The sequence below is a fragment of the Bos mutus genome, chromosome 12, assembly GCF_027580195.1.
Source record: "Bos mutus isolate GX-2022 chromosome 12, NWIPB_WYAK_1.1, whole genome shotgun sequence".
NCBI classification, from domain to species: Eukaryota; Metazoa; Chordata; class Mammalia; order Artiodactyla; family Bovidae; genus Bos; species Bos mutus.
Window position 1 is genome coordinate 35,854,379 of NC_091628.1, and position 21,326 is coordinate 35,875,704.

The 21,326-nt window shown below is 46.7% G+C and overlaps 1 pseudogene; it reads right to left on the reverse strand.

Annotated features, from left to right (window-relative positions):
• Window positions 1-12,325: 12,325 nt before the first annotated feature.
• LOC102277074 (snRNA-activating protein complex subunit 1 pseudogene) lies at window positions 12,326-19,766 on the reverse strand (annotated as a pseudogene).
• Between the last annotated feature and the right edge of the window lie 1,560 nt (window positions 19,767-21,326).

The following is a 21,326-nucleotide window of genomic DNA, read 5'->3' on the forward strand; positions in this document are numbered from 1 at the left end:
TTTAAAGATGAGAAAAATGACAGCACCGTGAAGGGAAGTAGCTCCCTTTTAGGTAAAGCTCTGGCATCCCAGGAGTGTGAATCCCTCACCTGTTGAAATATTTTCATTGTTGCTGTTCAGTTGCTCAGTCATGTCCAACTCTGCAACCCCACGGACTGCCACATGTCAGGCTCCCCTGTCCTCCACTACCTCCCAGAGTTTGCTCAAATTCACGTCTGTTGAGTCAGTGATATTATCCAACTATCTCATCCTCAATCTTTCCCAAGTTTTGGGTTTTCATTAGTCTAAGTAATACTTGAATATGTAAGGTTCCATCTAGTGGTTTGTGTCTTTAGTGAATGATTTGTGTCTTTAGTGAATGATTCATTTAGAAAAGGCAAAGAAAGTCTTGAAGAGCACTGTTGATGAGTTCCTGCTTGGGGGGTGGGTTGGCTCTGAGGTCATCTGGATTAAAGTCTGTGTCAGCTTTCAGATCAGGGTCTGGAGACCGCCTCCTCTGGCAGTTCTCTCCCGAGTCCTTATGCAGTCACCCCTCCCGGCTGCCTGAGAATGTCATGAGCAACCCCCTCCCCACCCAATGTGGTCCTGTTCCACCACCCAGGGCAGCAGGACTTGGGCCACGGCCAGTGTTCTAACCAGATCCATCCAGGAACCAGGGGTCCCAGCACATGGACGCAGGTGGGAGGCAGGTGGGAGATGTCACCAAAGGTTCCCCCGCCGCGTGTCTCTCCACCAAGTCACCAAGTCACTGCAGTCGCCCAGTCCAGACAGAAAGCAAACTCCTTCATGCCAGGCTCTCAGCAGCAACTGAAGTCACTGGTCAGCGATGCAGATCCCTGCTGTAGCCCCAAGAATCACGAACACCTGGGGAGTCCTGCTGGGGAGTCTGCTGACCAGGCTGGCTCTGGACCCGGGAGGTGCATCCCACATCCCTCCAGCCAGGGCATCAACCAACACCAACACCGCACAGGTGAGCCCCCCGCTCTCAGAGAAAATGCTTGTGGTTGGGGCATTTTAAGAACTTCTTTATGAAAAGGAGGAAATACAGAAACGGTGCTGCTTTCTATTAAAAAAAAATTTTGAAAATTCTTCTTGTTTTGCTTTGGAGTGAAATGAAGACAAATAGTTGGACCTTTCGTTTTCTTTGTCTCAACTGTCCATTTTTGTAAGAAAGTGAATACAAGCAAAACACAAACGGCTGTAGAAAATTCTGCCTGACTCAGCAATATCTTTAAAAGTAAATAAGTGCTGGAACCAGGGAATCCCCAGTGACACACACCACACCCAGTGGGGGCTGTGAGCCACCACCCAACCTCAGGACCCCTCCAGCCACACGTTACAAAGATCAGCCTTTGTTTTACCTACTCTTTGCTTTCACATCTTTATTTTTTTTAAACAGCTCTATTGAGATTAACTTACACACAAAACAATTCAAAGTTCACAATACAGTAGTTTTGGAAAAATTACGTTATTAACTTTTAACATTGTAAATAAACATATAACATAAAAGATGCTATTTAACAATTTTTAGGTGTACAATTCAGTGAGTGGCTTTAAATGCATTCACGATGTTTACAACAAGCACCGTTATCCATTTCCGGGTCATTTCCATCACCCCAAACAGACTGTGTGACCCTGAAACACCGACTCCCAGCTCCCTGCACCTGGCCCCTGGCAGCCAGCTTGTGCTTTCAGTCGCTGCAGGGTTGGTGTAAGTGGACTCATGCAGGATAGTCTTCTTGTGTCTGGGTGCTCTCACTGGGCCTGTCCTCCAGCTTCCTTCCTCTGCAGGGTCAGCTGCCCATTGCTCGGTGCACGTGCCCCATGTATACTCCACTCTGTGCATGTACCCTGGGTATACTCCTCTCAGTGCAAGTGCTTGGGGTATACCCGCATCTGTAGTGGACACAAGACTTGTTCCCATTGCTGTCATAGCAAAGGATGCTGCTGCGGACAGTCACGTACAAGCATCTTCAGAGCTCCGGTTTTCCATTCTTTAAGGTATATCCCTAAAAGACGCTTACTCCTTGGAAGAAAAGTTATGACCCATCTAGATAGCATATTCAAAAGCAGAGACATTACTTTGCCAACAAAGGTCCGTCTAGTCAAGGCTGTGGTTTTTCCAGTGGTCATGTATGGATGTGAGAGTTGGACTGTGAAGAAAGCTGAGCGCCGAAGAATTGATGCTTTTGAACTGTGGTGTTGGAGAAGACTCTTGAGAGTCCCTTGGACTGCAAGGAGATCCAAACAGTCCATTCTGAAGGAGATCAGCCCTGGGTTTCTTTGGAAGGAATGATGCTAAAGCTGAAACTCCAGTGCTTTGGCCACCTCATTCGAAGAGTTGACTCATTGGAAAAGACTGTGATGCTGGGAGGGATTGGGGGCAAGAGGAGAAGGGGACGACAGAGGATGAGATGGCTGGATGGCATCACTGACTCGATGGACGTGGGTCTGAGTGAACTCTGGGAATTGGTGATGGCCAGGGAGGCCTGGTGTGCTGTGATTCATGGGGTCGCAAAGAGTCAGACACAACTGAGTGACTGAACTGAACTGAAATGAACTGGGCATTGGGTCACTGGAGCACGTGTTCAGCTTGTTTAACTTTCTGAAGAGTCACCGGGCAATTTTCCACAGCGACTGCATCATTTCACATTCTGGTACATACCAGAGGTGTACAAGGGGGCTCCAATTTTCCCACATCCTAAAAAAAATATATATAACCATCCTTATGGGTGTGAGGTGATGTCTCATTGTGGTCTTTAAAAACTTCTTATTTTATATTGAGATATAGCCGATTAACAATGTTATGGATAGTTTCAAGTGAACATCACAGGGACTCAACCATACATGTGAATGTATTCATTATCCCCTAAACACCACTCCCATCCAGGCTGACACATAACATTGAGCAGAGTTCTCTGTGCTGTAAGTAGGTCCTTGTTGCTTATCCATTTTAAATATAGCAGTGGGTACATGTCCATCCTAAACTCCCTGTCTCTCCTCGTATTTACCATCTTCCCCACCAGCAATCATAAATTCATTCTCTAAGTCTGTGAGTATCTTTCTGTTTTGTAAGTAAGTTCATCTGTATCTTTTCTTTTTAGAATCCATATATAAGGAATGTCATTTAATATTTATTTCTCCTTCTCTGTTGACTTCACTCAGTATGACACTCTTTAGGTTCATTGTGGTTTTATGTTTCTTTAACAACTGGTGATGTTGAGCACCTTTTCACGCATAATACCTACTTAGCATCTGTATATCTTTGGAGATACATCTATTTGAGTTCTATGCCCATTTTCAAATTGGTTTTTCTTTCGTTGTTGAGTCATAGAACTTCTTTATATATTCTGTATTTTTAAGCCCTTGAAAGAAAGTGTTAGTTGCTCAGTCATGTCCAACTCTTTGCAACACCATGAACTGTAGCCCGCCAGGCTCCTCTGTCCATGGGATTTCCCAGGCAGGAATACTGGAGTGGGTTGCCATTCCCTTCTCCAGGGGATCTTCCCGACCCAGGGATCAAACCCAGATCTCCTGCGTTGCAGGGAGATTCTTTACTGCCTGAACCATCAGGGAAGCCCCATTTAATCCATCCCTTACTAGATATACAATTTCTAAATATTTTTTCCTATTCAGTAGGGTGTTTTTTGGGGTAACATCCTTTGATGTATTTTAAACCTTCACATGTCAGTCAGTAGCTCAGTAAATTCCTCCTCATTACCAGCCATAGCAGAGTGACTATGAAAGGAAATATAGGGTCATTGAGATTTGCTGTCTCTGAAATTACTGATGGATTTCACAAACTCCTCAGTGCACAGGAAGTCTTGGAAGAATGGCTTACAATTCTTATCAGCCTGGCATCAGAATGAAGCGCCTGTCTTATGTCCCAGATCGACTTCTCAGCCTTCACTCCACTGAGTTCTCAAGCTAGGCTCACAAGGGCTCCATGACAAAGGGAGAACAGTTTTGATACTTAAAAATGATCATTTAAAAGAAAAAAGTATTTTCATTCTTTTTCTTGCATTGTTTCCTCCTGCTTTTTGCACCTAGACTCTCCCGCCCTCTTGCTGGTGATTTTTATTTTTAGGTTTAACCCTTGATACTACACCTAGTATTTTTCTTTTCCTTTTATTCTCTCTCTTTTTTTCCCCTCCCACTGGGATTTCCATTAAAACTTATAAAGGTGATACTGCTTAAAAAGATATATCGTTAACAGTAGAACTCAGAGGAGAAATCATTTTCAGGTGACTTCTGACTTTTGATTTTTTTTTTTTAAAGGAGTTTGCAAACCACATTACTTGTTTTAATTCACACTGGGATAAACCTCAGTGAACCTCCCTCAGACTGAGGATCTGGTAATAATATGGTGTGTCCACTCTTTCAAATGCCTTTATCTTTTACCATCAAATAAATCTTAGATATTTTCACATGGAGGAGTCAAAGGCCAAAATCCTTGTATTGAAACTGCAGAGAATAAATCACTGGAATAACTTCCTGGTAGGAGTCAAATGGTCAACCAGAACAGAGATAAACCTGGATTTAAGACGTCTCACCTGTCATCACGCCTTGCCCAGGTTATTATAGTAATTAGGCCACAAATAGACCAGCACAGAAGCCAATCTCAGCCAACATCAAGACTACTTCATCCCCAAATCTGCAGCCAGGCAACAGGGTGGGGGCTGAGGGGTGGGGGTGGGAGCTGTCCGGACATAAGAGGAAGGGCAGTGACAACGAGATGTTCTTGCAAGCTAGCTCGTCCCCAGGCACCGACCACCAGTGACCTTTCAGCTCCCTCCACTCCTCTGTCTCTCATAAGGAGGTGCTCGCACCACTCCTTCCTGACTTCAGGGGAGATCTGGGCAGAGGCCCTGAAAGACAAAAGTAGGGTGGGAAGGAAGATTCGCCTTCATAAAACTGGCATCTGGACCAGAGGCAGAACCTGACACTCTGAGCCTGGTCACCCAAACTCTGTCAGCAGTAACTTCTGAAGCTGAATATTCCTCACTCTTTTTGGCTGTGACTCACAGGAGGAAATTGGTTTTATATCATCTCTCACACACACACACACACACAAATATCTAAAACAAAATCTGTACAAAATAATACCTTGCAAAATGCCATGTGTTCTGATGTTTTATCTCTATTTTATTCTTATTATTTAGAAAATCCTGGGTGTGACCCATGAAACTGATTTCAAAGCCCGCAGATGGTCTGCAGTGGTTCATAAATCAGGAGGCTTCCCTCAGGCGGCAATGAGTACAAGGACCACCCCCCCCGCCCACCCCCCCCCACCCGACCTCCCAGCTTCCCGCTTCAGTCTCCATCTTGGGCGTTTTTGGAAACTCACATGACTTCCTAGATGAAGAACCATCATCTCTGATAGGCTGTGGGTTGGAATGTAGTGTCCACTTACATGTGTCTGCGGAGGTGCCCCGGTCCCTCGAGCTCAGGACACCAAGCCTTTTCAGGACCTTGGGGACAGATGGGGCAGGAGCAGGTGCACAGACTCACAATGAGACCAACCATCGAGGGCAGCAGCGAGCGCTGCACACGGCATGAAGCTTGGCTGGTGTGGCCCTCTCATTTTGGGGCTTACATGTTTATATTAGACTTTATTCTGAGAGCAGTTTCAGGTTAGCAGCAAAGTTAGGCAGAAGGTAGAGAGATTTTCCACGTGCCCACCGCCCCCCACACAACAACCCCCACCCCCAATTATCGATGTTGCCCACCAGATGGTGCATATGTTACAGTTGATGAACCTACACTGACAGGTCATCATCACCCACATCCACTCGCTCTTGGTGTTGTCCATTCTGTGTATAATGCGCCCAGAGCTCTTCTAGTTACAATATTTAGGAAAGAAGGCCTAAAATCCAGCAGAATCAATAAACTGATCTTTTTACTTATAATTTATACCTCATGTATTTGTAAAATACATTTGGTGTAACTTAAAACATGAGGTTGTAAAATAGTTGGACATGACTGAGTGACTAAAAAACAACAAAACATTAGAAAGCATGAGGAAAAGTGCATGCTGAGCCACTTCAGTCATGTCCGACTCTTTGTGACCCCGAGGACTGTACCCACCAGGCTCCTCTGTCCATGGGATTCTCCAGGTAAGAATGCTGGAGTGGGTTGCCATGCCCTCCTCCAGGGGATCTTCCCAACCCAGGTGTCACTTAAATGTGAGATGACTGCTCTCTGGGGAAGCAGAGAGACCCATAGGAAGTTTTCCTTCTGTTTCTAAGCTGAGGATGGAGCTATTGGATGGTCTTCCACCTTCCTTCCTAACTCTCCTCTCTCCCCATACCTGCTTCCTCATCCCATGTGCTCTCCTTTGGAGCTTCTGGTCCACACCCAGAAAGCACCCCCCTACTGGGGTACACTGTCACCTCCTCCCGAACCTGTCCCCATCCAAGCGACACAGTTAGTACCCAGACAGACCCACCATCTCCTTGTGTGGCCCATGGGATGAGATGTTGCCTCCACCCACTGCTCATCCAGGCAGCAGAACCACACTGCCCTGATCTCCACATCGAATGAGTCACCCAGCTTTTTCCAGCAGGCATCCTCCTCTGCAGCCTCACTCTGCCCCAGGGCCTGCCCTCCTGGAGCCTCACAGGAGCGTCCTCCAGCCTCCCGTCCTCCATCCTCTGCACTGTTCCACGGGGGTTTCTTGAAAACTCAGCTCTAGCAACATGCACGGACCTAGAGATTGTCATACTGACTGAAGTAAGTCAGACAGAGAAGGAGAACTATCATATGACATACCTTCGATGTGAAATCTAAAAAGAGATGGTACAAATGAACTTACGAAACAGAAAGACTCACAGAGAACAAGCTTATGGCTGGAACTGGGGAAGAAGAGGGGAAGAGAGAGTTAGGGAGTTTGCGACGGACATGTAACAGTGCTATATTTAACACGGAGAACCAACAAGGACCTCCCTGCACAGCACAGGGAACTCTTCTCAAGTTAAGTGTCTGCCTGGACAGGAGGAGAGTTTGGGGAGAATGGACACATGTGTATGTGTGGCTGAGTCATTTCACTATTTACCTGAAACTCTCACAATATCGTTAATCGGCTGCTGCTGCTAAGTCGCTTCAGTCTTGTCTGACTCTGTGCCACGCCATAGATGGCAGCCCACCAGGCTCCCCGGTCCCTGGGATTCTCCAGGCAAGAACACTGGAGTGGGTTGCCATTTCCTTCTCCAATGCATGAAAGTGAAAAGTGAAAGTGAAGTCGTTCAGTCGTGTCCAACTCTTAGTGACCCAATGGACTGCAGCCCACCAGGCTCCTCCATCTATGGGATTTTCCAGGCAAGAGTACTGGAGCGGGGTGCCATTGCCTTCTCCAAATCAGCTCCTACCCAATACAAAATAAAAGGTAAATGTATGAAAAACAATATCACTGATCACTATGATAAAATAACTCATCTCTGGGGGTCTCAGTGCTCTGAGCAAGATGCCACCCTTGCCCCACGTGCCACAGACACCCTGTCTCACATACAGCCCCCGACAAAGGAGCTGCTCCATCCAATCATGTTTTTGAGAGGATTCTGGTTTGTCTCTAAGAACAATGAAAATAATTATACTCATATTGTTAAAAATATTGATCCTCTATTATGTGAGTCAGGTCTTTCAAACAGAGAGCAGCTGCCAAAATTCACCCGTGATGGCCCAGGGTCAACACCGTGGGTTCCAGGGTCACGCCGTGGGTTCCATCACCACCATGTTATAATGGAAGGAGCTTCTCAAGGCTCCTCAGGCCCCCAGGCTTCTGGCTTCAGGTGTATCTGACTCTTTGCAACTCCATGAACAGTAGCCCTCTAGGTTCCTCTGCCCATGGGGACTCTCCAGGCACTAATACTGGAGTGGGTTGCCATTTCCTCCTGCAGGGGATCTTCCCCACCCAGGGATCGAACCCACATCTCTTATGTCTCCTGCATTGGCAGGCGGGTTCTTTACCACTAGCACCATCTGGTTTGTATCATCTTCTAACACTGTTCTACGTGTCAGGCACTAACCAGATTTTTACCACTGTTTCCCAGAGTCCCCAGGTGATCTGATAAAAGCAACTATTAGACAGGAAACCTCCTCTCCAAGGTGATATTGAAGCCTGTGCTAATTGCCCAGGACGTGCAGTACACGACATCAAGGGTTTTGCATAAGGCTGGGTCCTGTATGAGCCTGGCAGTTCCGCTAGCCGGGTGAGTTCTGGGTTCAGCCTGGAATTGGAAGCTGTTTCACCACTGACTGAGTCACACACACACACCTTCCTTGTGCAATATGCGCATCTTCCCAATCACCATCTTCTCTAACCAGATCCTGTGAGTACTAACCGCTGAAACTCACGCGAGAATGTTCTCTGCCATAAAGCCCATCAACGGGGCTAGAAAAATCAGTCAGTGTCAGAAGTCCCAGTGTGGGACAGACTCTCAGGGCTGAAACAACCAGCCATCATGAAGCAGCTGGGGTCGACATGCTCCAGTACAGCTGTCAGTTTTGCACGCGTATGGCAGAAAGTGAAGAGGATCTAAAAGCCTCTTGATGAAAGTGAAAGAGGAGAGTGAAAAAGTTGGCTTAAAGTTCAACATTCAGAAAACTAAGATCATGGTATCCTGTCCCATCACTTCATGGCAAATAGATGGGGAAACAGTGGAGACAGTGGCTGACTTTATTTTTCTGGGCTCCAAAATCACTGCAGATGGTGATTGCAGCCATGAAATTAAAAGATGCTTACTCCTTGGAAGGAAAGTTATGACTAACCTACACAGCATATTAAAAAGCAGAGACATTACTTTGCCAACAAAGGTCCGTCTAGTTAAGGCTATGGTTTTTCCGGTGGTCATGTATGGATGTGAGAGTTGCACTGTGAAGAAAGCTGAGAATTGATGCTTTTGAACTGTGCTGTTGGAGAAGACTCTTGAGGGTCCTTTGGACTGCAAGGAGGTCCAACCAGTCCATCCTAAAGGAGATCAGTCCTGGGTGTTCATTGGAAGGACTGAAACTGAAATACTTTGGCCACCTGATGGGAAGAGCTGACTCATTTGAAAAGACTTTGATGCTGGGAAATATTGAGGGCAGAAGGAGAAGGGGACGACAGAGGATAAGATGGTTGGATGGCATCACCGACTCAATGGACATGGGTTTGGGTGGATTCTGGGAGTGGATGATGGACAGGGAGGCCTGGCGTGCTGTGGTTCATGGGTTCACAGAGAGTTGGACATGACCGAGCTGAACTGAACTGAACTTTAAATTTTCTTCTCACTGGCATCTAGTCCACCCAGACAACAGCAGGATTCTTCCTGAAGGGATATTTCCATTTGATGGATCAAATATAAGGAGAATATAAATAAGAAAATGTGGATAAGAATACAAAAGAGGAGACATCCACATTCTGTATTGGAAGCTCTGCAGCCTGACAAATGCCTGAGGTCCTCTTTTGAAGAGAGGGTCCTTGCATGAGACCCCCAACCTGCTGGGAGGGGACAGCCTGGTGCCACAGAGTAAATGGGGGCTTTGGGGCTGATAGATCTGTTCAGAAAGTGGCCTCCCAAGCCTGAGGCTGAGGCAGTTAATGTGACACCTCTGAGCCTTGGTTTCCCAGTGTGTACAATGGGAATCCACCACCTAGCCCTGCAGGGTTATTTTGAGGGTTTGAAGAAATGCTTGTGGTTACCCAAGAACACCCCCTAGCACTAACAAGAGACATGTGTGTGATTTTGTCCTGTCTGGTTCAAAACCACTGGGAACACAGAGCCCCCACTCCAGGTCCCTCCTTGGTCCTCCCTCTGCTAGAGGAGGTCTCAGGCCACCTCCTGCCCCTGGAAACTGTCCTGAAAACTACTGGATATGTGAGTGGGCTGCCCCCACCAACCAGCAAAAATGTGGTGGGAGCCTTCTCTCTTGGTTCACCCCACAGTCTAATCCAACAGCAAGATGTGTGTTGCTGTCACTTAATTGTGTCCAACTCTTGGCAACCTATGGACTGAGTCCACCAGGCTCCTCTGTCCACGGGGATTCTCCAGGCAAGAATACTGGAGTGGGTGTCATGCCCTCCTCCAGGGGATCTTCCCAACTCAGGAATCGAACCCGGGTCCCGAACCCGGGTCTCCTGCATTGCAAGCGGATTCTTTATTGTCTGAGCCACCAGGGAAGCCCTGTAGCAATATGGAGATACACTGGAAGGGCCAGCACTGGAGGTCACAGCACGGCCGCCTGTGAGGATGGGGGCCTTGACCGCCAGTGAGATGGCAGCTCCCCACCGTCCTCCAGAGTTCTGAGTACGTGAATGAGGAGATCTGGCTGAAAGAGGACCACAGTGGCTGCTCTGTGGAGCAGGGAGGCAACCTAGACTCCTCCAGGCAGATGGGCGATGAGATAGAGGAGCCTGGACCATGAGGAGGCCAGAGCAGAGGCTGGTTCTCCCTGACGGGTGTGTTTGGTGTCAAAGAGAAAGAAAAAGTCCAGACCAGCTGAGAAAATCAGCCCCTGGCCCCACCCCAGCTCATCTCCCACCTGGGAAAGCACCCAGCCCCTTCCCCAGAGATAAGACACAGGGCATGGTGGGGGGTGCTGGGGCAGGAGACGAGCAGCAGCCACCGGCAGGAGCTTCTCAGGGAGAGAGTGTTCCGAGGAAGCAGAGAGAAGTGGCGCCATGTCTAGACAACATCTGACCGGCAGCTCTCTGCAGATGGATGTGCAGAAGGGCCCGTGCACAGCCTCGACCAGGGCAATTGTGGGCACCTGTGCTGCCACAAGAAGCCTATCACCCACTCGCCATCATGTCTCCACGTTCCCCTCGACTTCAAGGGCTTGAGGGACCCGTTCATTCATCTTTGTTTCATCAGTGCAGACATAGAACCTGCAACAGTTCAATCAGCGTTTCCTGAAGAGAACGGAGCTTCATTTTGGTGCAATATTCAGCTACGTGAAGAATAACGCTCATTTGGCCACCACACTGAACACTCAGGACAGGCTCATTCCTTTAGCTGACCTGTGATAGGAGCTGAAACAACAGTTAATTGTTTCTGTAATTCTCAGTGAAATGAATTCTCCTGTGGCTGCCTGTATGAGATTACTTTTTCTGAACAGTCAAAACTGATCTTAAACTGGGCTGAGCATCACAGGATTTTAGTTCTGGTATCCTAAGTGAAAGTTGCTCAGTTGTGTCCAACTCTTTGTGACTCCATGGACTAAAAACTCCATGGAATTCTCCAGGCCAGAATACTGGAGTGGGTAGCCTTTCCCTTCTCCTGGGGATCTTTCCAACCCAGGAATCGAACTGGGGTATTCTGTACTGCAGTTGGATTCTTTACCAACTGAGCTATCAGGGAAGCTGAGTATTTTTTTTAAATTTACAACTTAGTGCTATTATTTTATTATAACCAAGTCAACAATACAAATAGCTTACTTTAATATAATAGGTAACCAGTACTTGGACATATTTTAATTCACCCACTGTTAAACACAAATATTTTCTATTTGAACTCTGCCCAATAAGCTTTCATTTCACATCTAAAGCAAATCTTATCAAGTGCTTCATACCCTATCTTCAAAATATAGTCATGATTACACACATATGTGTTAATGTACAATATTTGGTTTTCTCTTTCTTACTTCACTCTGTATGACAGTCCCTAGGTCCATCCATGTCTCTGTGCTGTGCTTAGTCACTCAGTCGTGTCCAACTCCTTGTGACCCCATGGACTGCAGCCCTCCAGACTTCTCTGTCCATGGGGATTCTCCAGGCAAGAATACTGGAGTGGTTTCCATGCCCTCTTCCAGGGGATCTTCCCAACCCAGGGACTGAACCCAGGTCTTCCACATTACAGGCAGATTCTTTACCATCTGAGCCACCAGAGAATCTCTGTCTCTGAAAATGGCAAAATCTCATTCCTTGTTATGGCTGAATAATATTCCATGTGTATATATGTGCCACATCTTTTTTATCCATTCCTCTGTTGATGGACACTTAGGTTGCTTCCATGTTCTGGCTACTGTATATAGTGCTACAATAAACATTGAGACGCATGTATGTTTTAGAATCATGGTTTCCTCCATGTATATGCCCAGGAGTAGGATTGCTGGGTCATGCAGAATCTAGAAAAATGGTAGTTGTTGCTGTTCAGTCTCTCAGTTGTGTCTAACTCTGCAACCCCATCGACTGCAGCACGCCATGCCTCCCTGTCCTTAACCATCTCCCAGAAATTGTTCAAATCCATGTCCATTGAGTCAGTGATGCCATCCAACCATCTCCTCTGTCATCCCCTTCTCCTCCTGTCTTCAATCTTTCCCAGCATCAAGTTTCTAATGAGTTGGCTCTTCACATTGGGTGTCCAAAAATATTGGTAGAGATGAACCTATATAAATCTTTTCTGTCAGAGAGCTCAATATTAAGTACTCTACACCAGGGTTTTGTTCTCTGTTTTCTTCTCCTCTTAGGTGCAGTGAACTTTGTTTCACTAAAACTTTTGTTCCCCTCATCCTCTTCTGTAACCACAGGCATACTCAGACTTAAAGATTTATCTTCCTTATGCGTGTCACCTCTGGCTCTGGAAGACACTTCCACTTCCTGCTGGTTTCAACGTTTCTTTGTTTCTTCTTTTCCTAGTTGCTTTGGTTTGTACTTGACCAGGTGCAGAATCAGAGTCAGAAAAGTCAACTTTGACCTGATGGTGACTTTTTGACCTCAATGCCTGAACAACTGAAAACACCTTTGATTTTATTTTCGTTAACGATGCTGCCCTTTCACATCTCTCTGATTGTTGTGAATTTCTCTCACTCTTTTCTTCTCCATCTTTAACTTTCAGTTTTAAGGGTGGATTCTTTCTGTCTTTGTGCCACTGCTGATGTTCCAAAGCTATGTTCTTGATATTATTAAAAAATCATCCTTTATCAAGTTGAGGGATTTTTCTGGATTGGGCTTGTCAGCTGAAATTACATGTTTAATTCTCTGATAATGGTCATGAACATTCATCATTTCCTCTAATACATCATAAGTGATAAGTTTCATTATCAATCATTTGGGTCCTTAAATTCTTCAGTAATTCAGCTCGTTGGATTTTTTCTTCATTCTGTATGACGGGAATTTAAGCATTGCTGTAAAGTGAAATGCTCTGTCTAGTCATAGCTTCCAAAAAAAATATAAGCTGCCTCAAAATGTTGTACATTTATCAAATCTTGCTGAAATTTTAAAATTTCATCCCAATCCTTCAGACACAGTTGGGTGTTATATAATCCATATAGCAGATACAAAATACCAGTTCTGATCTGGATGGTGTACGGAGGTAAAAAATATCGCCAAGCCAAAGCCAAAGCTTCTTTTGCAGACGTGCTCTTTTCTAAATTTCTCATTCTACCACAGAAGATGGTTCCAAACTTCACACTCCTCCAGAGCTCAGAGAAGTCCTCGAAGTGCACACTATCCATCTCCTGGAAACAGCTGAGCAGTGGCTCAAAGTCATCCTTCAAGCCTACAGGCGCCCCCACGTCTGCAAAAGAAGCACGCCATGTGCAGTCCAGCTGCCGGCGGTAGCCGAGGAGGAAGCTAAGTATTTAGTAATACCTTTTGTATTAATCAGAAGGGAAGTATGGAAAATGAACTATTAAGTAATAATAAAAAGGAAGAGAGATTCTTCCCACTATCATTTTTTTGGAAGTAGTGAGTTTCCATCAAGACAAGGAGTGAATTATAATCAAAGTGAATTATAATCAAGGTCATTTCCTGTCTAGAGAGTCCTCATTGACTTGTCTCATCTCATTTATGACATTTGTTCTGTCCATGTCAGTTCTTCAGAGTCTGTTTTTTTTTTTTTTTTTTTTTGCCATGCCACACCCTTTTGGGATCTTAGTTCCCTGACCAGGGATCAAACCTGGGCCCTCAGCAGCAGAAGCACATGGTCCTAACCTCCAGGCCACCAAAGTAGTCTCCACAATCTGTCTTCAAAACAAGAAATCAGTGACTTCTAACAAGGAGGAGTAACCCACCACCCCTGCCACAAGTTAGGGGGTCTCCCATTTTGTCTCACTATTCAGTGTCATCACTTTCCTTCAGCCTAATGATATTGAAAAAAGGGGGGGAATATGGCAGATTGAATGGGTGTTTTATCTCCTCTCCTCCCCAAGTCCATTCAAATGACCACAGAGTTATATTTTTAAAGGTCTAACTCCCCAAGGATAAAGATCAGCTGGAAACAGTAGTAGATGAGACTGAATCCACAAAATGTGGGAACAAAAAGTGGACAGGTGAGTGGCCAGAAGAGGACTGAGGCAGGGGGACTCCAGGAAGAAAGAAGGAAGTGGGGCTGGTGGATACAATTACGACCTGGGAGATTCCCCCCGGTGGGGGAGAAAGCCACTGGCCTGCACAGCCCCCTCGTCACCCATCCGACCAGCTGCAGGAGAGCTGACCTCGGCTCCACTGACCTTACTGCACTCTGTCACCAGCTTCCCAGCAGTGTCTCCTCCTGGGTCTTGTCATCACTCAGACCTGCTCCACATCCGGAGACTTCCTGCTGGGGTGCCTCTCCCGAGGCCTGCTGGCAGCTTGCACCCATGGAACCTGCTCTTCCTCCTCATCTGGAGCTCCTGCTCCCAAACCTGTCTGGTCCTCCCATCCCATCATCACCCTCCCCTGGAGGCCATCGCCTGCCACTCCTCTCGTTTGGAATAAGACACTGTGGTTAAAGACATGATGAGTTCATCATCACTTCAGTTCAGTCCAGTCCAGTCGCTCAGTCATGTCCGACTCTGCAACCTCATGAATCGCAGCACGCCAGGCCTCCCTGTCCATCACCAACTCCCGGAGTTCACTCAAACTCACATCCATCGAGTCGGTGATGCCATCCAGCCATCTCACCCTCTGTCATCCCCTTCTCCTCCTGCCCCCAATCCCTCCCAGCATCAGGGTCTTTTCCAATGAGTCAACTCTTCGTATCAGATGGCCAAAGTATTGGAGTTTCAGCTTTAGCATTAGTCCTTCCAATGAACACCCAGGACTGATCTCCTTTAGGATGGACTGGTTGGATCTCCTCGCAGTCCAAGGACTCTTAAGAGTCTTCTACAATACCACAATTCAAAAGCATCAATTCTTTGGCGCTCAGCTTTCTTCACAGTCCGACTCTCGCATCCATACATGACCACTGGAAAAACCATAGCCTTGACTAGACAAAACTTTGTTGGCAAAGTAATGTCTCTGCTTTTGAATATGCTATCTAGGTTGGTCATAATTTTCCTTCCAAGGAGTAAACGTCTTTTAATTTCATGGCTGCAATCACCATCTGCAGTGATTTTGGAGCCCAGAAAAAAAAAGTCAGCCACTGTCTCCACTGTTTCCCCATCTATTTCCCATGAAGTGATGGGACCAGATGCCATGATCTTAGTTTTCTGAATGTTGAACTTTAAGCCAACTTTTTCACTCTCCTCTTTCACTTTCATCAAGAGGCTTTTTAGTTCCTCTTCACTTTCTGCCATAAGGGTGGTGTCATCTGCATATCTGAGGTTATTGAGATTTCTTAGCACACTACTAAATTATAATACTAATTCCAAACCTGATTTTGAATCAAGGTGGTATTATTTCTGTTACTTAGAAGTCTCATCATTTTGTGCTGCACAATGAACACTATAAATGAGTAAAAATGACCAGTCTCAGTGAAAGGATTATTGATTGCTAACACAATTATCCATGGAGCAGGGTTCTCACTGCAGGACTCTGAGGGAGATGATGTGCCTGTCGCCTGATGAGGGAGTTTCAGGACTTGGCTGAAAGCACCTTCCCAGAATGACCCTCCAGAGAACTGTCCGAATAAACGAGAGTTTCTAGAACATGGCAGAAATTCAAGAAAGTGTGACAAGAGTGGATTCTGACTGTGAATAGCATCAAATGCCAGAAAAAAGGGCCTAATTAAAGAAAGCCCCAGTGGAAACAAGTCTTGGGGAAGCTGGCAAATTGGCCTGGACGTGGGATGCATTGCTATTTGGTCTAAGGTTGCGATGCCCCCAGCTTTTATTTTTTTAAGCAGTAGAAATCCTTCTTCAAATTGAAACAAAAGTAGAACTCTGACTAAAACTGAGGTCAGGGGTCTGGAACCCCACTACCCAGTCCCACTGACTTTGGCAGTGATGCCAAGCCTGTCTCTAGAACTAGAAATATGGGCCTCTCTCCTGATCCAACCCCTCTGGCTCCTGTCACCACATGCAGTGATATTTGCTAAAACACTTGTCCAGGAATACCTGAGCATGTGTGTGGGGTTGCAATAGCTAACAAATATGGAATCTGGTTTTTTTTCCTAAGAAGCTTTCTTAAATTCTTATATTTCAAAGTGACTACATGTTGTTCCTTTTGTTTTTTCTCAACTCCAGCAACCAGACACCCAGTCTTAGGAGAATCCGGGTCACCCTCTTCAGCATCTCTCTTAGTTACTTATCTGTAATCAAATAATAAGTAATTACATGTTATATATTCATATATATGCATATTTAATAGGCAGTTGAGAAACAAATTGGAATAGGCATAATCTCTGCCCTCAAGAAACTTGAAATCTAACACAGATTAAAACTGATAATGGTAGGGAATTCCCTGTCGATCCAGTGGTTTGGACTCTGAGTTCTCACTGCAAAGGGACTGGGTTCAACCCCTGGTTGGGGAATTAAGATCACACAGGCTGTGCCACCAAAAATCCAAAAAACAATTGAGAGATCAGAAATACACACAGAAATTATGGAAGCCCAGAGAAAAGTGTGTTATTCGCTCAGTCACCGGTCACATCTGACTTTCTGCCATCCCATGGACTGTAGCCCACCAGGCTCCTCAGTCCATGGGATTCTCCAGGCACGAATACTGGAGTGGGCTGCCATTTCCTTCTCCAGGGGATCTTCATGACCCAGGGATCAAACCCGGGTCTCCTGCATTGCAGGCAGATTCTTTACTGTCTGAGCCAGAAAGTATGTGAACCAGATGACAATGAGAGAAGTTAAAGGATGCTTTCCAGAGAAATGACATTGGACCAAGTTTTGAACAAAAAAAACAAGATTAAGATAAAAACAAATGATTTGCTAAAGTGATGGGCAAAGTCCAGATTGTGAAAAGCTTTGTGCTTTTCCTCTCACAAAGATAAAACCCCAGTCATGGGGAACAGTTGCTAAGGTGAGGGTGGGGTGCCAGCTGGGGCAGCAGAGGAGTTACAGGGTAGGTGGGTGCAGGACTGCTCTGCATCCTGGGGTGGAGGTCACAATGACCTGCCCCTACACCAACATTCATAGGCCCACGTGCGTGCTAAGTCACTTCAGTAGTGTCTAACTCCTTGTGACCCCATGGATTGCAGCCCGCCAGGCTCCTCTGTCCGTGGGGATTCATCAAGCAAGAACACTAAAGTGGGTTTCCATGCCCTCCTCCAGGGGATCTTGCTGACCCAGAGATCAAACCCACATCTCTTATATCTCCTGTATTGACAGGCTGGTTCTTTACCTCTGAACCATCTGGGAAGACAAGCAGAGCCACCAAAGATCATATATTTCTCTTGATCAAAAATAAATAACTGTCTCAAAAATCACGACTGCCTGTCTCAAGGTCACCCACTCAGTGCACTGGGGGAAGAAATAAGTCTCCATCAGTGGGGTTTTTTTCCCCTATAGTTATTTGTCAGTTTTCTAAAATATTTATCTGTAAAAAGTACAATATCTGCAAAGTGCAACAAAGTGGAATGCAATAAAATGAGGCATGCCTGTGTTTTTTAAATATTTTGAAATGTGCTAACATTATAATGTTAAATTTTAAAAGGCAAGAATAAAGAGCTATACAGGGTAAGTCCTGACACGCAGAGAAAACAGAGTGGAGGAAAGACAGCAGGATGCCTCCATGGGCCGAAGCAAGGGCAGCTCACCTCACAGGGCTGCACTTGATATGAGGAGAAGATGGCAAAGAAACAGAATCCAAGGAGAACTCACTACCATGTTGCAAGTGCACCTGCTGCTACTGTGTGCCCGGGGTGAGTCACTAACCTCTGCAAACCTCAGTGTTCTCAGATGTGTAACAGGAAATGACTCCTTTGTTGAAAGGATTAACTGAAAGGGCATGTGTACAGCCATCTATAATGTCTTACACAATCGTGGTTCTAAATGATGCATTTAAATAATAAATGATACTAGTCCTTGACGTTTGTTGAATGCTTCTCCAGGTTCAGACACTGTGATCTGCTGCTGCTGCTGCTGCTAAGTCACTTCAGTCGTGTCTGACTCTTCGCGACCCCATGGACTCCAGCCTACCAGGCTTTTCCATCCATGGGATTTGCCAGGCAAGAGTACTGGAGTGGGGTGCCATTGCCTTCTCTGACTGTGATCTGAGTGTTATTTAATTTAATCTTCAAACCACCCGTGGGGTTAGGGATGATTCTTTCCATTTTACAGAAATTGAAGGGCAAAGCAGTTAAAGGAACTTGACCACAACAAAATTCATCAGAAAAGCGATGAGAGACCAAGGAGGATGCAGACCACATCACTCTGAGACCTCGACAGCCCCCAGAGACCCACTGAACCAGGACGGACGCCGGGCTAGAGGCTCAAATCTGCCCCAAGGTTGGTTCAGACCTGCTTCGGCTCAAGGGGTTCCCTGGTGGCTCAGATGTTAAAGAATCCGCCTACAGTGCAGGAGATCTGGGTTTAATCTCTGGGTCAGAGAGATCCCTTGGAGGAGGGCAAGGAAACTCACTCTAGTATTCTTGCCTGAAGAATCCCATGGACAGAGGAACCTGGAGGGATACAGTCCATGGGGTTGCAAAGAGTCAGACATGACTGAGCAACTAAGCACAGCACACAAGCCCCAACGGGTGTGAGCTGGTGCCCCCCATCTCCGTGTGTGTGTGAGTGTATGTGTGAGTGTGTTGTGTGTGAGTGTGTTGTGTGTGTGTGTGTGTGTGTGTGTGAGTGAGACATATGGAACTCACCAGGGTGTTCAAGTGCCACCTGCCCCTGCTGTGTGCCCCGGGTGAGTCACTAACCTCTGCAAACCTCAGTGTTCTCATATGTAAAACAGGGAATGACTCTTTTGCCATAAGGATTAATTGAGAGGGCATACATACAGCAATCTATAATGTCTTACACAATTGTGGCTTCCTCAGGAGGATCCTGGTTATTCTTGACGCTTTGCATTCCCATATACATTTTAGAACCACCCTTTCAACTTCCGTGAAAAACTGTGTTGGGCTTGCATTGTGTTCCTCTGGGGAGAAGTGAAACCTTTATCATATTGTGTTTTCTGCTCAAGATCGTGGGATATTCTTCTTAGATCTCTCTGAGAATTTTTGTTTTTGTTTTTTTTTGGGTCTGTGTGTGTGGTGAAAAAAAATCCACACAAAACAAAATTGACCATCTTCACCATTTTTAAGTATATAGTTCAGTGGTGTTAATATGCAGTTGGTGCTCATATCTATTGGTTCCCCATCATTGAATTCGACCAACTGAATCATAAATATCCCCCCAAAATTCCAGAAATTTCCAAAAAGCAAAACTTGAATTTTCTGTGCTCCAGCAACTGTCCACAAAACCTGTACATTGTATTAAGCTTGTAAGTAATGCAGAGATGACTCACAGTGTGCAGGGGTGTATACAGGGGTTGTGTGCAAACACTATACCGTTCACTTACTTTTTGCTGCCCTCCCTGGGTCTTTGCTGCTGCACGCAGCTTTCTCTAATCGTGGCGAGTGGGGCCGCTTTGCATCACCCACACTTCCCAGCTCCCGTAACTGTCCACACTCCACCTCTGACCACATCCCTCTCCTCCCTGCATGTCCACTGCTCCGCTGCATGCCCCTCCCTTCAGGGGCCCTGCTGCCCTTCCTCATCTCCCCGGCCCAGATCCCGAGAAGCCCCGTTTCTGCAGCTCTCTCAGCAGCACCAGCCCCACTCTGCCCCGTCCTGCTCCCTGCACCTCCAGCCTGAGCTCAGGCGGCCTTGGTCTGATTCATCCTCTCCCTTTTCTCATCCCACCACAGGTTGCCGAGAGTCACAGGAGGAGAGATACACACAGTCCTGCAGCTTAAGGAACCGAGCTAAGGGTTCCCAGCAGCCCTTTCTTAGGGAGGGCTCCCTCTCCACCCTCCCCCTGAACCATCAGGACTCTGCTCAGGCCCGTGACCCCCGGCCTCCCTTGCCCAGCAGCTGCCCGTACCCCCTGCTCCCCAGCCTGACAGCCACAGGGGCTGGTGACAGAGGTGCCCTCTTGCCTGCAGTGGGCAGATATGCTCCAGGAGCCCTCTGTTCTCCCAGGACCCTCCGCCTACCTCCCCTCCTTGGATCAGCCCACTTCCTTCTCCATGGCTACACTGCCTCCTACAACCAGCCACCTAGACTGGTAGGCGTCTGGGGCTCAGAATGGGGCCTGCCCCCTCACCCCATGGCCTGGGCGACCGTGTCCTCCTGTCCGGCTGGTTCCCTATCCTTCTGAGTCTGTGCAGGTCCAGGCCCGGCCCTGCCACTGACTTCCCATCAGTGACCCACAAACCTGGGCCGCACTTTTCTTCTCTTTATTGTTTAAAAAAGCTGCGTAGCCAGCGTGTGGATTCATCTCGGTGAAACTCAACCAGGGAGGAGCGCGTGTGGTGAAGAGTACCCCACTCGCCGCAACTGGAGACAGCCCCCATGCACCTTCTGGGGTTCCCACCTCAGGTCACTGCAGAGCACATGGGGGCCCTGGGCACAGACTTCGTGAAAGTGGAGAGACCAGGCTTGCCAGCTGCAGACCCCTCCCGTGTTTAATGAGCCAAGTCTCTCAGCATCCGGACCTGGTCATTCCGTGTTCCTACTGGAAGGAAGGTTTTCCTTTAGCAAAAACATTAGATACAGAAAAGCAACAATCTACCTTTGAAACTTAAAGTGTAAGCAGTGATTCACAGAGCTCACAAAATGGAGCAAAAAACAGATCCTCTGTAAGAAATGAATCACATTCATTAAACACAAATCTAAAATAACTTGCATTACATAAAATTCCGAGAAATAAATAAATTGAAGAAATGGTTATGGCGATTAATAAAAATCACCTGTTGTTGTCCCAGTTTCATGTCTATCTTGCTAATTGATTCTCCACCCTGAAAAAAAAGACCATGTCTCATTCCTTTATATGAAGTTGTGTAGACTCATCTCTAGGAATACGAACTCCAGGCATCGGAAGCTGGGCCTGCCCCGGCTCTGTAAGCGGCTGTGGCCGTGGCCATGGCTGTGGGGCCTGGTGCGGGGCAGCTGGCATGGGCAGGCATCCAGTGGACTCTGTCAGGTGGACATTCCACACCAAAGCTGCCCATGCGGCACCTCCGGTCACGTGGGGGATCAGGCCT